Consider the following 25455-nt stretch of genomic DNA (forward strand, 5'->3'; position numbering starts at 1 on the left):
TCACTTGGCTTCCAGTGCCTCGATCTATGCAGTTCCATGGTCTGATCACTCTCTAGGATCCCTCAAATTTCTGGATCAATTCCGCATTCGGGCCCTCGTCAGTGGCGACTTAATGAAACCCTCCTCTCCAACTCAGTGCACTGCACTCAATTGGAGAAGGATCTTCGGGAATTCTTCCAAAAAAATGACATAGGGGGTATTTCCCCAAGCTCGCTATGGGGGCCCACAAGGCGGTATTGAGTGGCCAAATTATTCAACTGATCTCGCACTTGAGGAAGTAAAGACAGTTGAATGTAGTTAACCTAGAGAAAACATTCTAGTCCCTCAGCAAAGCACACAAATACAAGCCTATACCAGACTCTCTAGCTAAATAAGAAGCTGCCAGAATAGAGCTAAATCTAGCCCTCACCTCCAGTGCTGAAAAGCACCTACGATGGACGAAAGGTCATTTCTATCTCCACTCAGACAAAACTGGCCCCCAACTGGCTGCAAAATTATCCCCTAAACATAGAGTCTATTCCTTACCCAAAATCAAAACACTTTCAGGCTCCTTGACCCAGAACCCCGACCGGATTCAAAACATTCCACTTGTTCTACTCTAAACTTTATTCCATGACCAACCCTAGTTCTCCTCAAAAAATGAACACCTTTCTAGAAGATATCCCCCTCCCCAAAATATCCGATTCACATCGGTCCATAATGGATTCCCCAATAACAGAGGAAGAAGTTAGTTAAAAAAGTTAAAAAGGGCTCAGCTCCAGTCCCCGACGGGTTTTCTACACAATAATATTAAACATTTGTGGATGTCCTTTCTCCTTTCTCTGGCTCTTCAATTCCCTCAGCAAAGGCTCTCCCCTCGAATCTGCTGCAAACCTAGCGTTCATTTCTGTCATCCCTAGACCGGGCAAAGACTTGAGTGAGGTTTGTAATTACAGACCAATCTCACTAATTAACAATGACCTGAAAATATTGACTAAATTTTTATCAAATAGACTGGCATCCTTCATAGGGTCATATGTCCATAAAGACCAGGTCGGTTTTATACCGGGGAGACAGGGGCCGGACCAGGTAAGGAGGGCAGTTGACATTGTTTCCCTTCTCAATTCAGGCTGTGATGGAGGACCTCCACAGTAGGGCTTCCTTTTATCGATAGACCTTCAAAAAGCGTTTGATAACGTTACCTGGCCCTACCTCTTTTCCACTCTAGAAAAATGGGGTTTCGGGAATAGCTTCTTTAATATATTGAGAGACCTCTACTCCCAACCCAGGGCTCAAGTTAGACTCCAAGATCACCTCTCGGATTTATTCCCTATCACGAAGGGGACTCAACAGTGGTGCCCCTTGTATTTCGATAGAAAAGATGGCTATAGTGATTATGAGACACCCGGATATCCATGGCTCCATCCATCGCTTTGCAAAAACAGTCCTTTTTAGACCCAGGAAGAATAGGGGATTAGGGCTACCAAACCTCTGGTGGTATTACCAGGCAGCGCAACTTACCCAAATTTCAACCATTTACACCAGGGGTCCTACACCCGATTGGATTAGGATGGAGAGACAGGCAATCCCTAACTTCACTATTGATTTTATACTCTGGCGTCCCCCCAGAAGTAGACCTTCGATTCTCTCACCTACATTGTCCCACTCAGTAGCATTATGTGATTCTAACATCCAAGTGGCAACACATGGCTCACATATTCCACAACCGCCTGTTCACCCCAGGAATGGACATTAAGGCCTTTTAGTGGTGGCTAGATAAAGGTCTCTATCCCATAGGGCACTTTTTCAATTTATCTGGACCTCTTAAACTGAATTACTGCACCACAAAACTAGATATGCCCCACTCTGAGAAATGTTGCTTTTTCCAATTATCTCACTTTCTACAGTCCATCTTAACCCAACATACCCAACCCCTATCTATAACCCCATATGAACAATGGTGCTCCACAGCCACGGGTACGAGGGTGGTATTTCCCTAATTTTTCCAGCCCTTGCTGAACCGTTGGGAAAAGCGTCCTACATGTTGAGCTGGGAGTGGGACCTCAGCATTGAATGGGATTTAGTTGCTTGGCACTCTCACTTTGCGAGAGCTTATAAGGGGGTGCTAAATATTTCTTTGATAGAAGCTAATCTCAAAGTTATGTCCCGCTGGTACCTGGTGCCCGCGCGTCTAGCAAAATTTTACTCGCAGTCCTCACCTCTCTGCTTCAGGGGTTGCGACCGCTTAGGCACTATCTTACACATTTGGTGGCAGTGTCCCCGAATCAGAAGCTATTGGAGTAAAATCTTCTATTTAATACTTAAGATCACTGGGATGGCAGCCACTCAAGACCCGGAAATAGCCCTCCTCAATCACAGGATTCCTAACATATCCAAATCCGCCCAGAGTTTAATACATTTTATTTTCCTGGGAGCCAAAATTACAATAGCATGAGCCTGGAAATCCCCCTCAGTCTCCTTTTTCTCCACAAAACAAAAAATCTCTTGGATCATGTCTCAAGAGAGAATCTCCAACACCATTCTGGATAACGTGGAAAAATTCAAACACATTTGGGAGCCCTGGGCACAACACGTCAGGGTAACCTTATATCACAAGATCTCCTCCTCCCCCTTAGCATCTGGGGTCCACATTCAATGGGACCCTAATATTCCCTCAGCTCTCCATGTAGTCTGTATCACCACCCCTACCTCCCCACACATTATGTGTTTTGCATGTGTCTATAAATTGGTTGGTCTGAAGATGATTAGGTAGGGTTTTATGAAATAATTTAGAGGAGGGGGTATTACTCCTATCTAATTATGCTTGGGCCACCATATTGAAGTCACCAATTATCACCATATGCGGAAAGAGTAATATCTGTTCAGGACCTTAAAAAAAAAACAATAAAAAGACTGAGATCTGAGAATCATTAGGTGCATACACAGGGGCGATAGTAAGTTCTCAACCTGATACATTTCCATCAGAATCAAAAATCTACTATCTTTATCCCTATAGATGTGCTGTACATCATGTTAAAGAGTTATGAATAAAGATGGCCGCACCTCTACTTTTAGAGGAATATAACGTATAAAATGATTGATCATATGCTTTGTGAAAAAAAATTGGGATAACTAATTGGGATACTTGTAGGAGGATAGTTTTTACCCCCTAAGTGCTTGTAAAGCTGAGATTTTTTTTCCTTTTGTGCAGGGAGGGAATGAAATGACTGAATGTTATGAGAAATGCATATAATATCCATTAAGCATACGAGGGGGTCTTCTACAGAATAATATTTAATACTCATAAGAAGGAGCAACTCTGAGCACAAAAAAACACCATACAGCAGAGGAGAACATGGCCATCCACCTCCAACATATCTTAAGATACCCAAACTTTGTGAATGTAGCAAGCTAATGGTGCCCATCAAATATAGTGAAATCTGGTATAACATGAAAGAAAGCCCATACAAACAAATTGCAATGGTTAGTGCAAAAGAAAAAAGAAAACCTCAGGTAACATGAAAGTAGTACCCATATCAAAAATAAAAATGGATCAGGAAAGTTTTAAATACATGACAACCTAGACAACTTCCTGAGACACAAGGTCCATACTCAGTAAGGTGTAGCTAAACAAAAAATCTAAACAAGATGTCAATACCAAGTTAGCAATACCAAAAGATTAATTTGAGTGCCAGAGACATTTGGCATAAGTAACATTTACTGAGTAGGGGGACACTGCTTTGACACAGAGGGACAGGGCCCAAGTTACAGTATCTAGTATATACCTTGTGCATGCCTTATAAGTGACAAATGTGCAACACAGTAAAGAAAAGCTATATCTCAAAAACCTTGGAGCATAAGTGTTCCATAATTTGAGCAACTTGTGAAGGCAAGAGAAAAGGGGATCACCCCACTTACAAGTCCCAAGGCCAAAGAAAGAGCGTGAAGTCTATAACGTTCCATAAATCAGAAACAAGTTGTCCTCATTCTGCTAAAGATGATCTTTATAAAGGCTGTACAGCATAAACTTAAATACTTTCTGTGAACAACTTTTCTCTGAAATATAGAAAAGGTATTGTGAAAGCAATATCAAAATGTTCAATTAGCCAGTCATATGATGGACTATGCAGCAATGCCTGTGGGGGGAGGGAGTATTACAGATAGGTGTAGGCTGGGGGGGTTGAAGGAGAATGAAAGATAGATTTATCCTCTAGTAGACCCAGCTTGACTAAAATACCCTGACCTTCCAGAATGTTGGTAGCAACATAGGTAGTCCTATTATGAGGAATGATTAGCAAAAACAGAAAACCCCATCTATAATGGATTCTCGCTGAAGATAAGACAGAAATTATTTCCTTAATTTTGCAGTGTTTGTGCAAGGTAATATGAGAGACATCTGAGTGGATTTGAATCTGAATACCATCCAAATGGATGTGTGGGGAATTCCTTACACCTCTTAGAATTCCTTCCTTAATCAGGAAATCTTTCGGGCATAATACAATATCTCCTGGTGGTTTGTCAGGAGGTAGTTTATGTCTTAAGGCATAGTGAATACGGTCACATATGAAGGCTTGCAGATCCTGGTCTAGCAGAAGAGACTTATCTACATCCTGCCTGCGGTATAGCTGAAAGACGGCTATAGCGTGGGCTTAGTTTGCCAGGAGGGCATCAATGGACGTCCTCCCATGATCGTGCTGCCCGCATGCTCCCTGCAGTGCATGGGTGGCGTGCTCTGTGATCACAGAGTCTTTTGGACTCAGCTGATCACAGATAAAGGTAAAGGGCCAATCACAGCGGCCCTTTACCACATGATCAGCTGTCAGCTAATGACAGCTGATCACAGAATGTAAATACAAGCCAGTTATGGGCTTTTCTTTCCTCACACTGACAGCGCGAGGAGAGAAGAAAGCCGATAACTGGCTTATGTTAAAAGGGACATCAGCACTGATAATCAAGGCACTGATTATCAGTGCCCTGATTATCCGTGCAGTCCCACCAGTGCTGCAAACAAGTACCTACCAGTGCTGCCAATCAGTGCCCACCAATGCTGCTAATCAGTGCCCACCTCTGCTGCTCAGTGCCCATCAGTGCCACCTATCAGTGTCCATCAGTGCTGCCAATCAGTGTCCATCTGTGCTGCCTATAAGTGACACCTCCCAGTACTGCCAATCAATGCCCATCAATGCCACCTATGAGTGCCCATGAGTGCCGCCTATCAGTGCAGCCTCATCAGTGCCCATCTGTGCCACCTCATCAGTGCCCATCAGTTCCACCTATCCGTGCCCACTCATCAGGGGCCATCAGTGCAGCCTATCAATACCCATCAGTGCAGCCTCATAAGCGCACATCAGCAAAGGAGAAAAATTACCCGTTTGCAAAATGTTATAACACTCTGAAAAATGTTTTGGATTTTTTCCCAAATTTTCAGTTTCTTTGTTTCTTCAGCAAAAAATAGAAACTTCAGTGGTTCAATACCACCAAAAGAAATTTATATTTCTGTGAAAAAATGATAAAAATGTCATATGGGTATGGTGTTGCATGACCGCGTTATTGTCATTCAAAGTGTGGCCTGGGCAGGAAGGGAGTAAAAGTGTCCAGTAGGCAAGTGGTTAAACAGTTTCAGAATTGTAGGGGTAACTTATTTGGGGATTTGTCCTCCACTTGAGACTGGACCTGTGAGACTGCTGCCACAAGGGATTCATGTTCTCTGCTTAGGTTACTATATGTCATACTGAGGTTACCATGGTGGTTTTCAAGTCTGTGCCAGTAGCTAAATCTGCCAGTTCTTGAGAAAATGTTTGTTGTTTTGTGCAGTTACAATTGCTAGTTTTGTGTACATGACATCCAGTCTAATATCAAGGTCTGCTTAAGTGAGTGGACTAATGTACTCATTGTGCCATGAAAAGTTAGGTTCTGCAGGCTGTCATTCCTCAGAAGCATGGTCAGCTGAGGATGAAGCCGAGTTCTTAGCACCATCTTGTGCCATTTTACAGTGCTCCTTCGCCCTCAACATATAGTGTGATAGGGACTTTTGCACAGTGCTCCGGGTTTTCTTTTTAGGTGTTGGCATGCACAAGGCTTTTGTCTTGTGAGGGTGCAAAAAAGAGCAGATGTCAGCATGTATGACCCTCATAGAGTGCTCAGTGTCCCAGCAAGTTGCAGCCATCAGCTCAAGCCACCATCCTGCTCCGAGCCACGAATTTGCCCCCATCTTGTCCTCTTTTTGATGGGTACAGGGGCCTCATCCCCACATACTTTCCCTCAAAATGGATGTGGGGGTCAGTGGGGGAGACATAATGGAATCTTGAACCCCCCGCTGGAATAAGGGGGATATATTCAGTCCCCACTACAGATTTTCTAAAAAAGTAACTAAAAACAACCACACCATGAAAAAAAGAACAATGCATTTTCATTTGTATATGTCCTCCATAGCAATACCATAGCAATACCCAGCTACCCATGCACTTTTTCAAATAAAGGTTAAAAAGTTGATTTGAAAAAGGCCAGAAAAGAAAAGAAAAAAAATCAGCTTCTACTACAGGCTTCAATGTGGTTCAGATTTAGTAGACATGTGCACACTGAAATATTTTGTTTCGGAATTTCGTTTTCGTCCGAAAAATAAATTTATTTAGTTCCTCCAGAAATTCATTTTTATTTATTTCGTTTTTTCGTTAAAAATTGCATTCATCCGAAAATCCAAATTAATTAAGGTTGAATCTGTCATTGAAGGCTTATGGTGTCTGTCGAATGTTCAAAGAAGATTCGATGGAGAGAATTCTAATGTTGTATGACTAGTAATAATTATATTTATTCATTATTTTACTAGTCAACCAACATTAGAATTTTTCTATAGCCTATGGGCGGATGCATTTGACCGGAAATGAACGATTGCAGCGTAGTACAGTTTAGCTGCTCCATCAAATCTTCTTAGAACTTTCGACAGACACCATAAGCCAAAGATTTGACGTTTGTATGTTTTTCGTTGCTTTGTTGAATCTTCGTCATTCATGTTGAATGGTCTACTCTACCCCAACAGTCAGCCAACTTTCACATTAGTTTCTCAATCTCCAAGTGCAATGGCGGGGGCGGCATCCGACATTGTGTCAAATATTGATATGGCATTATAATATAGAATCTATAATAATAAATCCCCCCCCCCCACAACACGGGCAGCCTCTGAGGGCATCACAACACTAGCAACACTAGTATCACTATCAAGTTCACAACACTAACACAATAGCAGCAGATTATTATGAAAAGTTGAACTGTAGCTTTCTTCACTATTGTTCTGCTGCTGTGCTTATGCTTAATTGCTAAATAATTCAGGTTCTCTGACAAACGGATCAGCTAATATTGACTGTTTTCTGAAATGATTCAGTGTGTGTGTCTCTCTCTGCTAGCAAATCATAAGTGAAAGTAAGTTGGATGTACGTGTGTACTTAGTTCTAGCTATTTTACTGCCCCTCCTCTTTGGTTACAATCGGCCAATAACATTCATCATCATCATCATTTTTATTTTACTTCCCCACCCAATTCCAGCAGCGATCTTTTCTCTATATGTCAAATATTTTCTCTCTATGTCGAATCTTTTCTCTCTATAATGTCAAATCTTTTCTCTCTATGTAGAATAATCTTGGACTAATAGAGTTAAGGTTAGGCACATTCGACCACAGGTTCGTTAGACACAGATTGTTATTGTCAGCGTCATGTTGAATCTTCTATCTATATCGAACTGTTGTAGCAACGAAAACGAAAACAAAGCATTTGTTTATGTCGGATATTTTGGTTTTCATATTCTGCACTTCCGTTATAGGTTGTTAAAACAATAACGAAAATACCTGAAATTCGGACGAAAACAAATGCACATGTCTAAGGTTTAGTGGCTTTCTTGCTGAACCAAACCTGCAAACCAAATATTGTCTGTTTTGTTCATGGCTTTTTTTCTGCCGAAACTTGGCGGAACGCAGTTCCGGCACCTCTGACAGGCAGCTCTCTCTGCTCTGACCTGTCATGTATCTCACACTAGCGCTGCACACACAGGGCTGCTGCCTTTTGAGATTTTCAGGTCCCAGCACGGCAACATACAGCTGCCTGTGTTGATTCAGGCAGCAGCTTCTGTCCCCGCCTCTTCTCACACTGTAGCACGGAGCAAGGAGCAGAGAAGCCCTGAAACTCCACCCCAGCTACAGCTCTTCTGAAAAGCCTGTACATAAAACATGGACTGGAGCACTGGAACAGCAGTGGTAAAGGTGAGATGAAAAACGGAGGGGAGGGGAGGGGAGGGGGGAGAGAGAGCCCTCCAGAGACTGAATTCACAGTGAGAGGATAACTGTGAAAGAAGGGAAGGGGGGTGATTGTGCAGTGAGGAGAACTGGGAAGGGACCTTTGTACAGAGGTAAGAGCTACAGAAGGCAGAGCTGTGGAGGGTGGGGGAGTTTGTGTAGAGGTGAGAGCTGTAGGGAAAGCTGGGGGTGCAGAGGTGGGTGGCAAAGGTGAGAGCTGTGGATTGGGGTGAGTTTTAGAAGGGGGTGCAGAAGGGGAGCAAAGATAATATGGATGGAGGTGCAGAGGTGAGTTGTGGACTGGGGGTGTAAGCTGAAGTTAGAGGGGTGCATACGTGTGATTGGGGGTGAGTTGCGGATAGGGGTGCAGAGTGGAGCTTTGGACAGTGAAAGAAGAGGTGGGCTGTGGATGAGGGTTGCAGAGGTTGGGACACAGAGGAAAGCAAAGAGATAAGCAGAAGTGAGGATTTGATGGTTACTTTTGGGAAGGATACTTGAGGGGGAAGACCAGGGAAATTTGCTGGGGAACAGTAAGACCCCTTTCACACTGGGGCAGTGCGGGTGTTAGTGGTTAAATGCTAAAACTAGCGGCGCTTTACTGCTGTTATAGCAGCGCTTTGGCACCACTAGCCGGGTGCTCTTAACCCCCAAGAAGGGGTTATAAAGGGGTTAAAAGCGAGCACTTAGCGCTGCTTTCAAAATGCTTTTAAGGCGCTTTGAAAGTGGTGCCTATTCATTTCAATGGCAGGGGCGGTGGAGGAGGGGTGTATACACCCCTCCTCCACCGCCCCAAAGATGCTGCTTGCATGACTTTTTTTTTCCTGTCCTGCAAGCACACCGCTCCAGTGTGAGAGCACTCGGGCTTTCACACTGGGGCTGCAGAAAAGGCAGTTTACAGGCGCTATTTTTAGAGCAAAAACACCTGTAAAGTGCCTCAGTGTGAAAGGGGTCTAAAGCATACAGAGTTAGTGACCAAGAGTATGTAATGTATGGCACAGCGTGCAGGGTCCAGTGGTGTGAATTTTGTAACACCTTGTACATTACATACTCAGAACCGCTATACTCTGTGTGCTGTGCTGTATGTTACATATCTAAGGCCTCGGTATGGTACTCCTGAATGCTGTACTTTGTACAATGGGTTTTGCATTACATACCCCTGAGCCCTGCACTCTGTATGCTGGACTGCATATTATACACTTTACCACTGTTCTCTGTGTGCTGGGCTCTATTTTACATATTCCTGACCCCTGCACTCTGTACCCAGGGGTATATACTCCATATTTTTGAGAACAAGGGACGCTTCACATTGAATGTAAGTACTATCCTGTTTGCTGTTTTTTTTTCTGCACCCTGTGTGATATGCACTGCTCACAATTGCACAATACACACTCCTGAGTCCTATGTGTTATAAAGTCCTGAGTCCTGTACTTTTTTTAAACATTCAAAGTTTATTAAATTTCAACAGCTGTATAGAAATGTATACAAACTTACATTGAAGGTGTACCATACACATAGATATATACGGTCTGTTGCATATGATAACGAGTGATATTATATAAGGTATCTAAACCTTTGCAGTAGAAGTCAATATAAAGCGTCATACATACGTTTCTTGACTATCTGACATCTGTTATTGGTTCATTATCTCGGTAAATTGTAATTGAAATCTTTAATTGTGTTTCATTGAGAACCGGCACAATTCATTTTCAATCGGAATCATTCTATACCATATTTTTGTTTATAAAGATAAAGATTATAAAGTGATGAAAAGAGAAAAGATTAGAGTAGAGTCAGGGTAGGGTATCAGATACAGGTTGCATGGTCTTTTAACTAGAGCATGCAATTCCAAAGGTATTCAGGTGTTCTGTATCAAGAGAAGTAAGTTAAGGATTTGCTCAACATCCTTTTAAGTCTCTATATGCATCAGAGTAGCGGAATTCAAACCGGGGAGTCCATGTTTTATGAAACCTGTCCACCCCTTCTGAGGCCTGTGCCAAAGTATCTTCCATTTCACAAATCTCTGATACTCTTGTTAGCCACTGCGAGATGGTGGGGGTCCGTGTGGTTCTCCGGAGGGTAGAGGTAGGTATCAGCGTTTTGCCGCATTTAGCAGATGTTTGGTTAATGAATGTTTGTATCTTTTTAATGGGAATGAGGTGATGTGGAGAAGACAGCATGCCGCATCCAATACAATCCTAGTTTCAGTAATTAATTTAATAGTGTCTCTGACCTGCAGTCAGAACTTGGTCAAACAGGGACAGTGCCACCAAATATGTATTAGCGTGTCGCCTCTATTTCCACATCTCCAGCAAACATTAGGGGTCTGTGTGCACCAAGTGTGCAGTTTAGCCGGGGTAACATACCAGTCTGTAAGTAATTTGTAGGATGTTTCTTGTGTCTTTGTGCTTATAGAGCACTTATGCGCAAGAATGCATGCTTTTGTCCATTGCCTGTTAGTGATTGTGTGATCTAGCGCCTGAGACCAATGCGTTTTGAATCTGTCATCTGTTTCAGTGATTGAGTTTTGCAGCCATTTGTATGTTATAGAGGTTGTTTTTGGCATTCGTTCACCATCCCCGCATACTTTTTCTAAATCAGTTATCTGTCTAGAAAAGTGTCCTCGTCTGGATTTATCATTCACATAACTGCGTATCTGGAAATAAGTCCAGAGTGGCATGTTGTGTATCCCACTATCTTTCTTTAAGGTCAAATGATCTTTGAATTTCCCGTTTTGAAAACAGTCTCCTGCTTGTAATGTCTTGTTGGTGAGAGGTTTCCAGAGTAGTTTGCTGTTCACTCCGGGTGGAAAGTCCAGGTTGTCAGTTAAGGGAGTAAGGGGGCTCAGCGGGGATGTCAATATGAGATGTTTGTCTATTTTTTTGCATAAGGCTAGTGTGGTATGCTGTAAAGGTTGTTGTTGAATCTTAGCGAATCTTTGCAATCCAGGATTCCACGGGGAAAAAAGAAGTGGATAGGAGCTTAGTTTTTTTTCAAGTTCAACCCAGTCCTTGTCTCCCCCGTGACAGTGCCAGTCAACCACCCTCGTAAGGTGAGCTGCTTGATGATATTTTTTGTAATCTGGAAGTCCCATTCCTCCCATTTCCTTGGGTCTGGTCATAAGTGAGAATTTGATCCTATCTTTTTTATGTGCCCAGAGGAAATTTAGTGAGGTAGTGTGTAATCTTCTGTAGAATTTTTGAGGTAGACTGACCGGCAGAGCCCGCAAAAGGTACAGGAGCCTAGGGAGTATTACCATTTTCAAAATGGTAGCACTTCCGAACCACAAAAAGTATCCTGCATTCCAAAGCTTCAGATCTCTTTCTATTTTAAGGAGCAGGGGGGGAAAGTTAGCCTCAAATAGCATAGATACCTTAGGAATCAGCCAAACTCCCAAGTATTTTAAGGCCTTCCATTCCCATTTGAATGGGCAATTGGCTTGTGTCAATGTCAGGGTAGAGGGTGACAAATTGATATTCATGGCCTCTGATTTTGTGAGATTTATTTTAAGGTTAGAGAGATAACCATAATGTGTGAAAGCTTTCATGAGGTTTGGTAGGGTGGTGTGTGGGTTTGTTATAAAAAATAGTAGATCGTCAGCATATGCTGCTGTCTTGTATGTCTTGTCTTGTATGGTGATACCCTGAATTGATTCGTTTTTATTAATTGTTCTTATGAATGGTTCTAGCGAGAGGATGAACAGCAGCGGGGACGGGGGGCAGCCCTGCCTCGTGCTGTTCATCATCCCTACTTTTTCTGACAAGGAGCCATTGACCTTTATCCTCGCTGACGGTGTCTGATATAGTGTTGTAATCCATGCCAACATATTTGATTTTAAGCCCACATGTGCGCAAGTCGCAAACATAAAATCCCATGCTACCCTGTTGAAAGCCTTCTCCGCGTCAGTTGACAGGAGAACCCTCTTCCCGGGTTTGAGTGCTTTGATAGCTTGCTGCAATTCCATTGGTGTAATTTGTTCGTCTAGTTGAATTACATCTTCTGTTTTTAGTTGGGGTAATCCACTCTGTTTCACATAGTCTTGTATGGCCTGTGTTCTGTCAGCTGGGACACCCGGGGGTCTCTGTTGGGTCGGCAGGTTATATAATTCTGTGTAATATGTGTGGAAGTGTCTAGCTATGTCTTCTGTTGTAACATCTACGGATCCATTTGCGTTTCTAATTCCCGAGATGTGTTTAGAGTTGTGTGGTTCTTATAAGGCCCTAGCCAAAAGTTTGCCTGATTTATCTCCTGCCTCATAGTATACCTTTTTCCGGAAAAAAAGAAGGCGTTTTGTTTTAGTGTTCATAATTTGTTGTAAATTTTTCCTAGCCTCCAGAAGGCTACTAGCAGAGGCTTCAGATAAAGATTGCTTGTGTTTTGTTTCAAGTGAGGTAATCTGTCTTAATAGTTTTTTGATTTCGGCCTCCTGTAGTCTCTTACGATGTGCCCCCATGCGAATCAAGTCTCCTCTCAACGTACATTTATGGGCTCCCCATATCAATAGGGGGTCTGCTCCGGGTGTTTTGTTCAGTTGGAAGAATTCTTTAAGTTTGCTCTTAATTTTGGGTAGTAGTTCTACATCGGTCAAGAGGGTGCATTAAGTCTCCAGGAGGCAGAATTAGTAGTGGTTGAATTCTCTACTAACGTCAAGGATATGGGGGCATGGTCTGATAAGGACTGAATTCCTATTTTGGCCTCTATCACTCTAGTGAGGTCTCTTTGTGAAATGTATAAGTGATCTATACGGGAATAACGGTTGTGTAGGATGGAATGAAAGGTATAATCTTTATCTGTATGGTGTAAAACCGCCATGTATCAATTAAGTTTAATGAGTTTAACATGAGCTTAATTTTCTTGAGTATTTTATAGGTTATGCAAGTCTTCCCTGTTGACGTGTCCAAAAGTGGGTTGAGTGGAATGTTAAAGTCTCCCCCCCAATATTAGGCAACCCGTTGCAAAATCCGATAACGCCCGTATCATACGGTGACAGAAAGTTACATGTGATGAAATGGGGAAATATACATTTGCAAGGGTGATCGGGGAACCTGCGTAGGTGCCCTTCAGGAAGACGTATCTTCCTTCCGGGTCTATCAGTTTGTCTGTCATATTGAACGGTGCTTCCTTACTGATCAAATTTGATACTCCTTTGGTTTTGGCCACAGAGTTTGTAGCATGTATTGCTTCTACAAAATAAGGGCCGGTCATTTTTGGTATTTTGTTCGTCTGAAAATGGGTTTCCTGTAAAAAAGCAAAGTGCGGCCTACCTTTCTTTAATTCTCTTGTCAACGTGGATTGTTTTTCCGGGATGTTCAGCCCTTTCACATTGTGTGATATGACCATTGGTCTGCGACCTAAGGAGGAGTAAGCCATCTGGAGAACCCACGGACACCAGTTCCTACGATGAATCTGTAATGAAGGCTCAAAGTTCATCAGAACACTTTTGAGTGGTAGGGGTGGGAGGGGGAGGGGGAGGTAAGAGAAAGGAGAGGAATAAGAAAAGGTGGTAGAAAAAAGAGAAATATTCTACGGAGAGTAATCAGTTCACCTCAGAACGTTACTGTGGTCCTATGGTATGTAATTAGTGAGTCCAGAGACTGCGTTCAGCCTCCAGAATCACTTTGAGGTAACGTATCTAGGCTACTTCCAGGCAGCGGAGGTTGTTACCTAAACCCTTTAACTAGTCAATTTATAATATCAATGAGATATACTAACAGTAACAACCAAATTTCACGTATTGTAAATAGCACAGCCAAAAAGTGAAGAAACGGAACCCGGCCTATAAAGTTACGTGAAGTGTCTCACCCGCCGTGCCCAACAGGCGCCACGCATGAGGCACAGCACAAAAAGAAAAAATAAAGAAACCTTGCAATTGGTTTCAAATTACAACTCTAACAGTAGTAAATCTCCAGTTGCCCTCCAAGATTGTAAAGAGCCCCTAGAGGCGACTTTTGTGTATTCCATTGATAGCAACCCACCCTCTCAACTAGCGTTGCATAGCTTCATATAGTCTGTCAGACTCAAAGGCTGTTTCATGCACCTGATGAGTTGCAGGATCAGTGTCTTGATGTCTATGTCCTTCTCCGTTTGGAGAGAAAGAAAGTGAAAAACATAAACCACAACGAAAAAGGTTAAATAAAGTAAAAATGAAAAACTTTGTCAGACTCAATTAGTGGCTCATTGTTAGATAGGTAAGTTAAAAAAATTCCTCCGCCACCAGTGTGCCGATATTGGCGAGATGAGATGAGCCGACCTTCCTTATGAATCTTGAAATATAAGAGAGGGGAGGGGGAGATGGGCGGAGCCTAGTGGAGCAGACATGCATTGTTAGAGCTCCGCACCGCTGAGGAGAGAAGAGAAGGACAAAGCGGAGCCTGCAGGCTCAAAAGGTATCCATTTGAACCTTTTTGCCCCAGGGAACAAACTGTGAAAGTTTGGGCAGGAAATTTGGTACTGGGAGGAAACCGTGGCAAAAATAAAAATCACCTCACAAAGAGCTCACAGGCACTCACTGCAACTGAAGCAGCTCCAGTCACCTCACAATATACAGCATCAGGGCGCTCTCACAGACAGAAAATGTCACAGCAAGACTCTCCATTTGAGTCAGATACAGAACAAATCCTCTCACAAACTTCTCCACAAGCCTCCTCAACATCCCCAGTAATATTATTACAATTTGAAAAGATGCTTCATAAGGCTTTAAAACAAACCTCAGACCAAATAACAAAAAGCCTAACCAAAGAAATAAGAGAGCTGGGAAACCGCACCGCAGCCTTAGAAATAAAAATGGATGAATTTGAAATTACAACCCAAGAAAATATAACAGAATTGGAACAATTAAAAGAAGAGAATTTAATACTTCAAACTAAGCTAGAAGATTACGAAAATAGAGCCAGACGTTCAAACTTGCGCATAAGGGGAATACCTGAAACTGTGACAGACCTGCAATCTACTATTACTGCTCTATTACAAGAACTAAAGCCAGATATCCCTATTGAACGTTTAGAACTGGACAGAGTACACAGAGCCCTCACAGCCAAAAAGAAAGATGGACCCCCACGTGATATAATCACAAAATTTCATTATTACAGAACGAAAGAACAAATACTAATTGCTGCAAGAGAAAAAAAGGAACTTAATTTTCAAGGACACAATTATCAAATTTTTGCTGACCTATCCCAACTTACTATTACTAAAAGACGATCCATGAAACCCCAACTAATGGAACTGCAACGCCACAACATTATGTATCAATGGGGCTTCCCCTTTTCAGTCAGATTTAACTACCAAGGTACAATTTACAGAAGCAGATCAGCAGATGAACTACAACAAACCCTTTTAAAATTAAATCTGACAGAACCCACAAGCAGCAACTCTCCCACACGCAGAAGAATGGCATCATCTTCACCTTCAGGCAGCACCCAGAAAATTTCAGAACAAAATGGGAATCATCATTCTCACAAAAGAGGCCGTTATGCCACATCATCCATGGACCAAGAAGATTCAATGGACTGACATCCCAATTCCTGATATCTCTTCATTTATTATACTAAGAGATGGTTCTCTATAAAAAACCTGTATTTATAACTGAATGTAACTGCATTCTGATAGTCACACACTGTGTGGGATCATGTTACATTCCAGTTATATTTCTTATTACTTCTGATTCATATAGCCTTAGAATATATAAGTGAAATAAGGAAATTCTTGTTTAGTTATATATTATCAGGTAATAACAATAGATTTATTACTTTTTAGGACAAATATGTTCAATAATCCAGAAGTAATGGAAGCTTTTTCTTTCTTTTCTTAAAACAAATATATTATTACCTAACTAGTTCCTAGAATTATGTTTTTGTTTATTCTAATCTGAAGCAATGAGTTAACATATGAGTTATGAGTTAACATATCTAAACAGTTACATATGAATAAAATATGTAATTGTTTACTCTAAAAGGGTTAAAATCCCAAAATAATTCAAACTATCTTCATCAATACCAAAGTTATTAACAGTACCTTTCTAACTGAATTATTTAGCCTAGGGCAAGACTAACTATATACAACCACCCTGGAATAAATAATTTCAACAAAAATTATATTCTGCACTCCAATTAATGAAACATCATTTTGATGTCTTTTGACATAGCACTTCTCTCCTGTAAGCGGAAGATCCGTGTACCCCTATTAGCCCTCCTCATTCTCCCAACCACATTATGTGGGAGTGTGACGAAGGCACTTATTCCCCTGAGAGAGATATTTATTCTCTTTCACGGGTAAATTGTGATTACTTGCAAAAAATAATTTATACAATGTATCATCTAATCTCATATGTTTTTTGTTTACTCTTTACTCCAGAATTCACTGGTTTCTTTTCTATCTTTTCATCTCTTCAGTCCACACAGGTTGATCTGCGCAGTCAGCTCTGCATAACAAAAAGTAAGTCAAAACTATTTGATCTGTTGCCATGGCACCACTGAATATACTTTCCCTGAATGTTCAGGGAATAAATGTCCCTCAAAAAAGGACCAAAGCCTTCCGTACTTTCCATAACAAAAAGGCTCACATAGTATGCCTCCAAGAAACACACTTCACCAAAGATTCTACTCCAAAATATATTTCTCCTTTTTATCAACAAATTTACACGGCTTCTGCCTGTACCAAGCAAAGGGGAACTCTAATTGCATTTCACCGATCCACACCATTCACCTTATCATCAGATATTAAAGAACCAGAAGGTAGATACCTGATACTCATGGGTTATATAATGGATACAGCAATCACGGTGATTTCCTACTACACTCCTAACAAACAACCTACACCATTCCTCTCACATATATTACAAGTGATTAATACACACAAAATAGGAACAGTGATAATGTGTGGGGATTCGAACCAGGTCCTCCTCCCATTTCTAGATAAATCACCTTTTACACCATCCAAAATAACCTCTAGATTACCTTTTTCTCAACTTCTTTCCAAATACAATCTGGTAGATTCGTGGAGAGAAAGTAACCCAATGAAAAAGAAATTCACTTATTTCTCGCACCCTCATCAAACCTTCACCAGAATAGATCATATTTTTCTAACAATAGGAATGATACCAGAAATTATTGCATCAGATATAATTCCGATTCCGTGGTCTGACCATAATGCAGTATACACTACTATAGCCTCAGCCATACCAAAAGCGCATGACCCAACATGGTACTTACCGAACATAATGCTCAAACACCCACTACATCAGATGGCCATTGAACACGCTTTAAAGGAATACATATCAATTAATAATACAACAGACATCTCCCCAATAACACTATGGGAAGCTCATAAGCCTGTCTTGCGTGGTACAATACAAAGACAAATGGCACTATTTAAACGGGAACGCAAAAATCTAGCAAAAAAACTAGAACTCAATTTTAATGCAGCCTACATATCATTCCAAGATAATCCATCTCAGAGTACAAAATCTCATCTGGAAAAATCTAGATTGGAATACGATCTATTTCTCACTGAGTCAGTTGATAAATCCCTCAAACGCTCCAAACACAATTTCTACATGAATACAAACAAACCAGGTACATATTTGGCTCGGGCATTAACTAACAAATCTTTCAAACCAATACGTTTGAAATTATCAAAAAATGTTTATACTTGTAATCCAGTTAAAATAGTCCATAAATTTCACTCACATCTCGCAACTTTATACAAGACAAACAATGAATTTAATCCTACAGAGGCTGAATCCTTCTTCTCAAAAATAACCTTACATGAGTTATCTCAGAATCAAAAAAGCAGTTTGGATGAGCCTATAACTATAGATGAAGTTGCTAACGCCATAAAAGACCTAAAACTTAACAAAAGACCAGGCCCAGACGGCTACTCGGCTTTATACTATAAAACATTCTCAGAAATACTCTCTCCCATTCTCACTGAAACTTTTAACAAAAATTCTAGATGGACATTCTTTTCGGCAAGAAACACTAATGGCAATTGTTTGTATGATCCCAAAACCCCTTTCTGATGATACTTCCTGTGTGAATTATCGGCCTATCTCTCTGTTAAACCTTGATATTAAATTATTAGCAAAAATAATAGCAAAACGTCTCAATAGCATTATAGGAAAATTAATACATAGAGATCAAGTAGGCTTCATGCCAAATAGACAGGCAGGCGATAATATACGCAGGGCAGTGTTATTGGCACATATTGCTAAAAAACGGAAAATCCCTTTATGTTTTCTATCTCTCGATGTTAAGAGGGCATTTGACACAGTATCCTGGCAATATATGCAATATTCATTACTAAAATAGGGTTTTGGACCCCGCTTTTTAACATGGATCAAAGCATTATATAATAAACCCAAAGCCTATATAAAATATGCTGGATACAAATCTGATGCCTTTAATATCGAAAGAGGTACCCGACAGGGTTGCCCATTATCTCCCTTATTATTTGCCCTTATACTCGAACCCATGGCCCAATACATCAGAACAAACCAAACTATAACTGGCATTGAAGTAGGAGGTATTACACACAAATTATGTATATTTGCAGACGATATATTACTTTTTCTATCATCACCACAGGTCTCTGGTCCTAACTTAATACCAGCTCTTGATGGATTTGCAGCCCTATCCGGCCTTATGATCAATCCTAAGAAATGCCTAGTGCTTAATATTTCACTCACAAACATGGAATTGATCCCGGCTAGGGCTGCACTCCCATTCACATGGGCAGAAAAATCAATCCCATATCTTGGAATTCATTTAACAGCATCTCATTCTGACTTATTCTCAACCAACTATCCTCCTGTATTAAGACAGATCACAAATCTAATAAAACAATGGTCGCAACTTCCTTTATCCTGGATAGGGAAGATTAATGCAAAATGACTATTCTACCCAAATTGCTTTATCTATTCAGAGTCCTCCCTATTCCAATTCCTTCCTATTTTTTGAGAATAGTACAAAAAAGAGCAACTTTGTTTATATGGGGCTCTTCTAAACCACGTATACCTATACACACACTACATCTTCCCAAAAATAAAGGAGGCCTGGGATACCCTAATTTTACTAACTACTACAGAGCAGCACATTTGGCCAGTCTGTCCAAATACCATTCAAAACAGGAAATCCCATTATGGGTATTTATAGAGGCTTCAGAAAATGACCCTCTATTAATATCAAACTTATTATGGCTTGATCCTAAAGACCGCTTTAAAATTCATAATCCCATAACTAAACACTTCTTATCTCTCTGGGATAAACTAAAAACCAAATATCAGTTACAATCTCCACACAATCCTCTCCTTTCTTTTATCAGAAATCCGGCCTTTTATCCGGCATGGATCTACCCAAATTCTTTTAAAGCTTGGACAACATCAGGCATTCAGACACTAAATGACTTCATAGCATCTAAATCATTCCTTTCATTCCCATCGCTTAGAGAAAAATATGATCTACCAAACTCTGAGATATTTAGATATCTCCAAATCAAAAATTTCTATATACCATTCCTAAAGGGGGATACACCATTATCCCAATTATCCATTTTTGAATCAATCTGTACAAAAGATCCATTTGCTAAAGGTACAATTTCATCACTTTATAATCAATTATATGGAGTAGCAAATCTTAATAGACCCTCTTACGTTCAGAGGTGGGAGGAGGACCTGGGACGAACTTTAGAAGACACGGACTGGTCTAACATATGGCTCACATCTAAGTCATCTTCACCCAACATCTTAGCACTGGAGACAAATTATAAAGTCCTAACTCACTGGTACCTTGTACCCACTAGAGTGGCAAAATATTCACCTAATACCTCAGCTCTTTGTTTTCGAGGATGCCCAGAAATAGGCACACATTTACACATATGGTGGACGTGCCCAGTAATCCAAACCTTCTGGAAGGAAGTCTTCGTGATTGCATCTAAAATATTTTAAAAAATAATACAACCAGATCCATATATAACTTTACTTAATTTAAAACCGGAATGGTTAACACTCTCTCAATTCAAACTTATGATCCAACTAATAACGGCTGCAAAACAAACAGTGGCCAAGGCATGGAAATCTCCTACATTGGTACTAGCAGAAACAATTCACAGAATGAATAATACAATGTCCCATGCTAAGATGGTAGCCATCGATCAAAATCAAATTCCAAAATTTGAAAAACTTTGGCATCCTTGGATAAAACAACAGTTCCGGTCAAACTTCAATGACTCTGTCCTGTTGCCATGGTAACAGATTAAATGACTTACAGATACACCCATTCTAAGGCTTCAAAGAGTACTAAAAAGAATAATAAACTGACGAGCGGGACAACCTTGTGGACCATACCTCTACCTTTCTACCCTTTTTCTTCTTTCTCTTTCCTTTTCTCCACCTTATGATTAAAGCTCATTATCAGAATTTATTTGACCTACATACACTCTACCTGTAAACAATATGTATAGTAGGTATAAATCATTTAAATACCTACAAAAATAACTAAGGAAATGATATATATCTTTAATTTAGGTTTACGTGAACCCAATGTTTAATATTTGAAATTTCATGATATTTACCTATATAAACCCTACTGTAAAACAATGAGCTTACTTTATAGATCCTTGTAAATTTACTTTATGTATCTTTATAATATTGTATACTCAATAAACTTCTTTTGACAAGGAAATATAAGAGAGGGGTAAATTTATGACACAAATGGTGCCTGAGTGTCATTTCCAAAGGCATGTAGATCCCATGTAGTGGTAAGATCCCTTATTGTGTGCCATGGGAATTCTGGCAGAGAGTAGTGCTACAGCTCACCAGTCATTTGGGTCGCCTTGATCCTCCTCTAAGGCATTTGGAGCAGCCCGTCTGGGGTTGGGTGTGCCGCCATGAGATCCAGATCCTTTGTTGTGTCTTGTCTTTTTGGACAGCCTCTTATCTGGTGAGGAAAGAGGTGATCTGTGTGGGCTTCCCTCAATTCTTGGCAGAAGAAATTCATGATACCACTCGGGCAGTGCCACAGGTTCCATGTGCAGTGATTCAAATAAATCGGGCAAATCAGAGTGGGTGCGCAAAACATGCTGCTTGCCCGCTTGCGTTACAGTTAGGGCAAAGGGAAATCGCCACGTGTATCTCAAATCACTCGCCCTCAATTTGTCAAGGAGGGGTCGCAGGGCCCTGCGATTACGTAGAGTAATTTGGGACAGATCGTGGAACAACATATTAGTCTCTCCATTGAATACAATGCTGTCATTGCCCCTGGCTTTATTCATGATGGATTCCTTTAGAGGAAAGCTCTGTAAGCAACACATTATATCCCTTGGGGGAGCGGTGTCAGGTCCTTTGGGTCTGAGAGCTCTGTGTGCCCGTACAAAGTCAATGGCGGTGTCTTCCTGTCTTTCAAGGAGAGTGTTGAAGACTCTCTGTAGGGCTGGTATTATCTGTGCTGTGTCTACAGATTCGGGGATACCTCTCACCCTGATATTGCACCTTCTGCCCCTATTATCTAAGTCCTTGAGGTGTCTATTCATTTCGATTAGGTGAGAGGAATGAGAGACTGCCATGCTTTCCAATCTGTCCATCCGCCTGTCTCTGTGTTTCCCGTTGGCTTCTACTGTAGCCAGCTTGTCAGTTAAAACTAGCAGGTTGGACTTCAGGTCGGTAATGGCGGCAGAGAACGTGGACTTTATGTCCGCTGCAAAGCCCGACATATCGGCGTAGGTCAGGGGTTGGTTTGTCTGGGAGTAGCCCCTACCTGAATCGCCTGCTGTGGACAAGGAGTCCTCGCTAGAGTCTTCCTCCGTTCACTGCGTCCGTGCCATTTTGTGCCCCGCCATGCTGCCGCGGGATATCGCTTGATTTTTGAAGAGATCCGGGATGTTTCTAGCTTGGGAGGCAGCGGTGTTACGTTTAGGGCGAGTCTGGGGGGTCTGGTATAGCTTTTTGCCCATAGCTGTGTCGCTGGAAGCAAGGTGTCTGGCTGCAGGCCGGGTTCCTTCACGGAGCTCTGCTAGTGTGCGTCCGTCGACATCAAGCGCCAAGCCACGCCCCCTGAGTCCTGTACTTTGTGTGTTTCACAGTTCTAAGGCCTCACTTATTACAGTTATTTAACGCCACTGTACTTCTCTCCTCTAAGGAAGGTGTGTCTGGGTGTGGAGTTTGGGCGTGGTTTGGGCGTGGTTTGGGCGTGTTTGTGGGTGGGGATTTGGGCTGGGAGGGTGGGTTCCTGCACCTATTTTCTGAGAAAAAAAGCCCTGGTTTTGTTCATCCCTAGCCTTGATTGACATACCAAATCTGTAGAGGCTAGTTTTAAAGTGATTTTAATGCCTAAATGGCAGAAAAGAACTGAAAACTTTTGACCTGGTGGTGAAAAACATTTATATGATCCTTTAATAAACATCCAAAAACCAGCACTAAAATAAAAAAAAAACTTTCCATATGTGGCATATCCTGGCCGACTACACCAAGTTGATGGGGACAAGGTCTCTCACCCTGCATGTGGGGGTACCCTTTACAGTGCACATGCTCACCAATTCCTGAGACCAGGCGGGAACTGTGGTTATGTGAAAGTTTACCATTAAGGCAGTTCCCTGAGATGAACCGCATCACCGTGTGCAGTACTAAAAGTGATCTCCCATGTCACCACACACTTTAACTTGATGTATGAGTTGCATTAGGAGGGATACCACAGAGGCCATGCATTCTCCACCAGTCCATTGTACCTCTTTTAACTCACTCCTAGGAACTGAATGGGGTCCCGCTGTGCACATAGCGTGGACCTCATGCATGCACTTGTTAACTCCTTCTTTCTCATACCTATGTGATCACGTCATGGATCTCCATAACATGGATTTGGTTCCAATTGCTACTCAAATCCAGCCACTAGGGAGCAAGACAGAACTTCGACCCCCTTGCTACCGGAGGATCCATCACCCATACCTGGTAACACACTTAACAACTGGTTGCATTGTAGCATATTCTAACACTTAATAAATGAAATAGATGCAGCGCTCGCAACTGGACACACTACAAAATTGATATAAATAAATACATGCAAATGAACAACGATTGATAACTAAAACTGTTGCAGCTGCTGCATAAAAAAGTGCTAAAACTTAACGTGTTGAACGAATGAATGCAGTGCTGGCAACTAAACCACACTCAAAAAATAAAAATAAAATAAAATAAAATAGATAAATAAATCAATGTATATCTGTCAAAAAATATGAAAAGTGAAAACTACAAATGTGATCCCTGACCTGATATAATATAAATATCATAATATATAATATATATATATAATATAAATATAAAAATAAAAATTAAATAAAAATAAAAATAAAAGTAAAAAATAAAAAATTAATATAAAAAATAAAAATAAAAAATAATAATATATAAATAAAAATGTAAATGAAAAATAAAAAAATAAAAAAATATAAATGAAAAAAATATTAAAAAATATAAAATAATAAGGGCGCATGCGCGGAGGCACCTAAGATGGACGTTTAGTCCAGGAGCTCCGTCCCGCCTCAGCAGACCGGACCGAAATAGCAGCACTTGGAACGGCGAACAACGCTTGGATGAACCCCCCACAGCCACCAGAAGCCTCGGGGACGACCCCGATGTACTCGGGAGCGGTAAGATGCAATCTAAAGCCCGCTTTTGAAGCCGTCTTGCCGCAGGCTGAGACTGCCAAGATGGCGACCGCTCCTCACAGCTCCTCTCCGGCCTATCATCCCAACTCTCCACACGTGGCTTCCCCCTCCCTGCTTCAACCGGACCCCTCTGCAGGCATCACCACCTCAGACCCAGCCTCTCCAGCATCCACTGTCTTCCTCTTAGATCACACTCCGGCAGGCTTGGGGTTTTCCCCAATGGATACAGGCCCTTCCCAGTCTCACCAGCTAATACAGCATGGGCATTTAGGCCTACTCCTGCCGGTCTCGGTGGCGAACCTATTCACAAAGTTTGCAGAGCTACTAGATAGAGGCCTACATAACACAGCTCACAAAATAACAAGTGACATTAAAGCAGACTTCCAAAACATCTGTACACGCATGGAAATCATTGAATCTAATCTGGACTCTACTATTTCCAGAACAAACCAAAATACCGCATGTATACAGACCTTGCAGGAACAACTAGAGACTGCCAATGCTAAAATTGATGACCTTGAAAACCGAAATCGGAGGTACAACTTTGGGGTTAGGCTCCCTGAATCCTACAAGAACATTCCTGAAACTATAAAATCATTTATTAAGGACTTGCTCCCTGATACACCACAGCACAGGCTTCAGCTGGATTGGGCCCACAGAGCCCTCAGACCTACTAGAGCGGACGGTCTCCCCCACGATGTTGTGGTGAAACCACACTTCTTCTCAGTCAAGGAGGAGGTGATGAGGAAATCAAGATCCATGTCTGAAATAGTGTTTCAAGGTCACCATCTGCAAATATTTGCTGACTTGTCCCCTTCAACTATCCAAAAAAGGAGAGCCCTGAAGCCACTACTTCAAATCCTGACGGACAGAGAAATCAAATACTGGTGGCTCTTCCCATTTCAACTTAAACTTCTCTTCAAAGGCAAGGCATATACCTTCGGATCCCTGCAGGAAGGAGAAAGGCTTTTTTTTACAATTGGGCCTCATCACCCAAGACCCGAATGCTCGGCAATCGGGATCTCAACCTAATTCAGCAAAGAGACATTTGCCCACCAGTCCCCTGAATCCGGTCTGGGAAAAGACAAGATCCAAGAAATCCAAGGAAACCAACCCTCCCTGACTCTCGGACCTCGTTTCTCCAACAGAACTCAATTCCTTTGCCCTTCACTTGGGTTTTTTTATTTTTCCTCTCTCCCTCAGATGTTAGCTGAAAGGTTGGAGTCTTCCCACTTGTGACCCCTGAGATGAGTGTCGTGTTAGGACACCCCCACGCCTCAGCCAAGGCGATCTCAGGAGGCACAATACTCAGGGAAGTCACTAACCCACGTTTCTCTCTGTTCACTGACTTTGAACTATGCCATTATAACCTTTGGTTGGGACTGGTGGGGAGGTGGGGGGAAGGTAGCCGTCATGTTAGTCTGACCCTGGGAATTACTCCATATAAACCACACTGAACTCGGGAGTCTCCCCCGATGTGTTTCTTCCCAGCTAGATGGGCGTACCTCTCCCGTTACTACAATCCCTACCCCTAATCCCCGTTCTCTCT

The sequence above is a fragment of the Aquarana catesbeiana genome, linkage group LG05, assembly GCF_042186555.1.
Source record: "Aquarana catesbeiana isolate 2022-GZ linkage group LG05, ASM4218655v1, whole genome shotgun sequence".
Taxonomy (NCBI): Eukaryota; Metazoa; Chordata; class Amphibia; order Anura; family Ranidae; genus Aquarana; species Aquarana catesbeiana.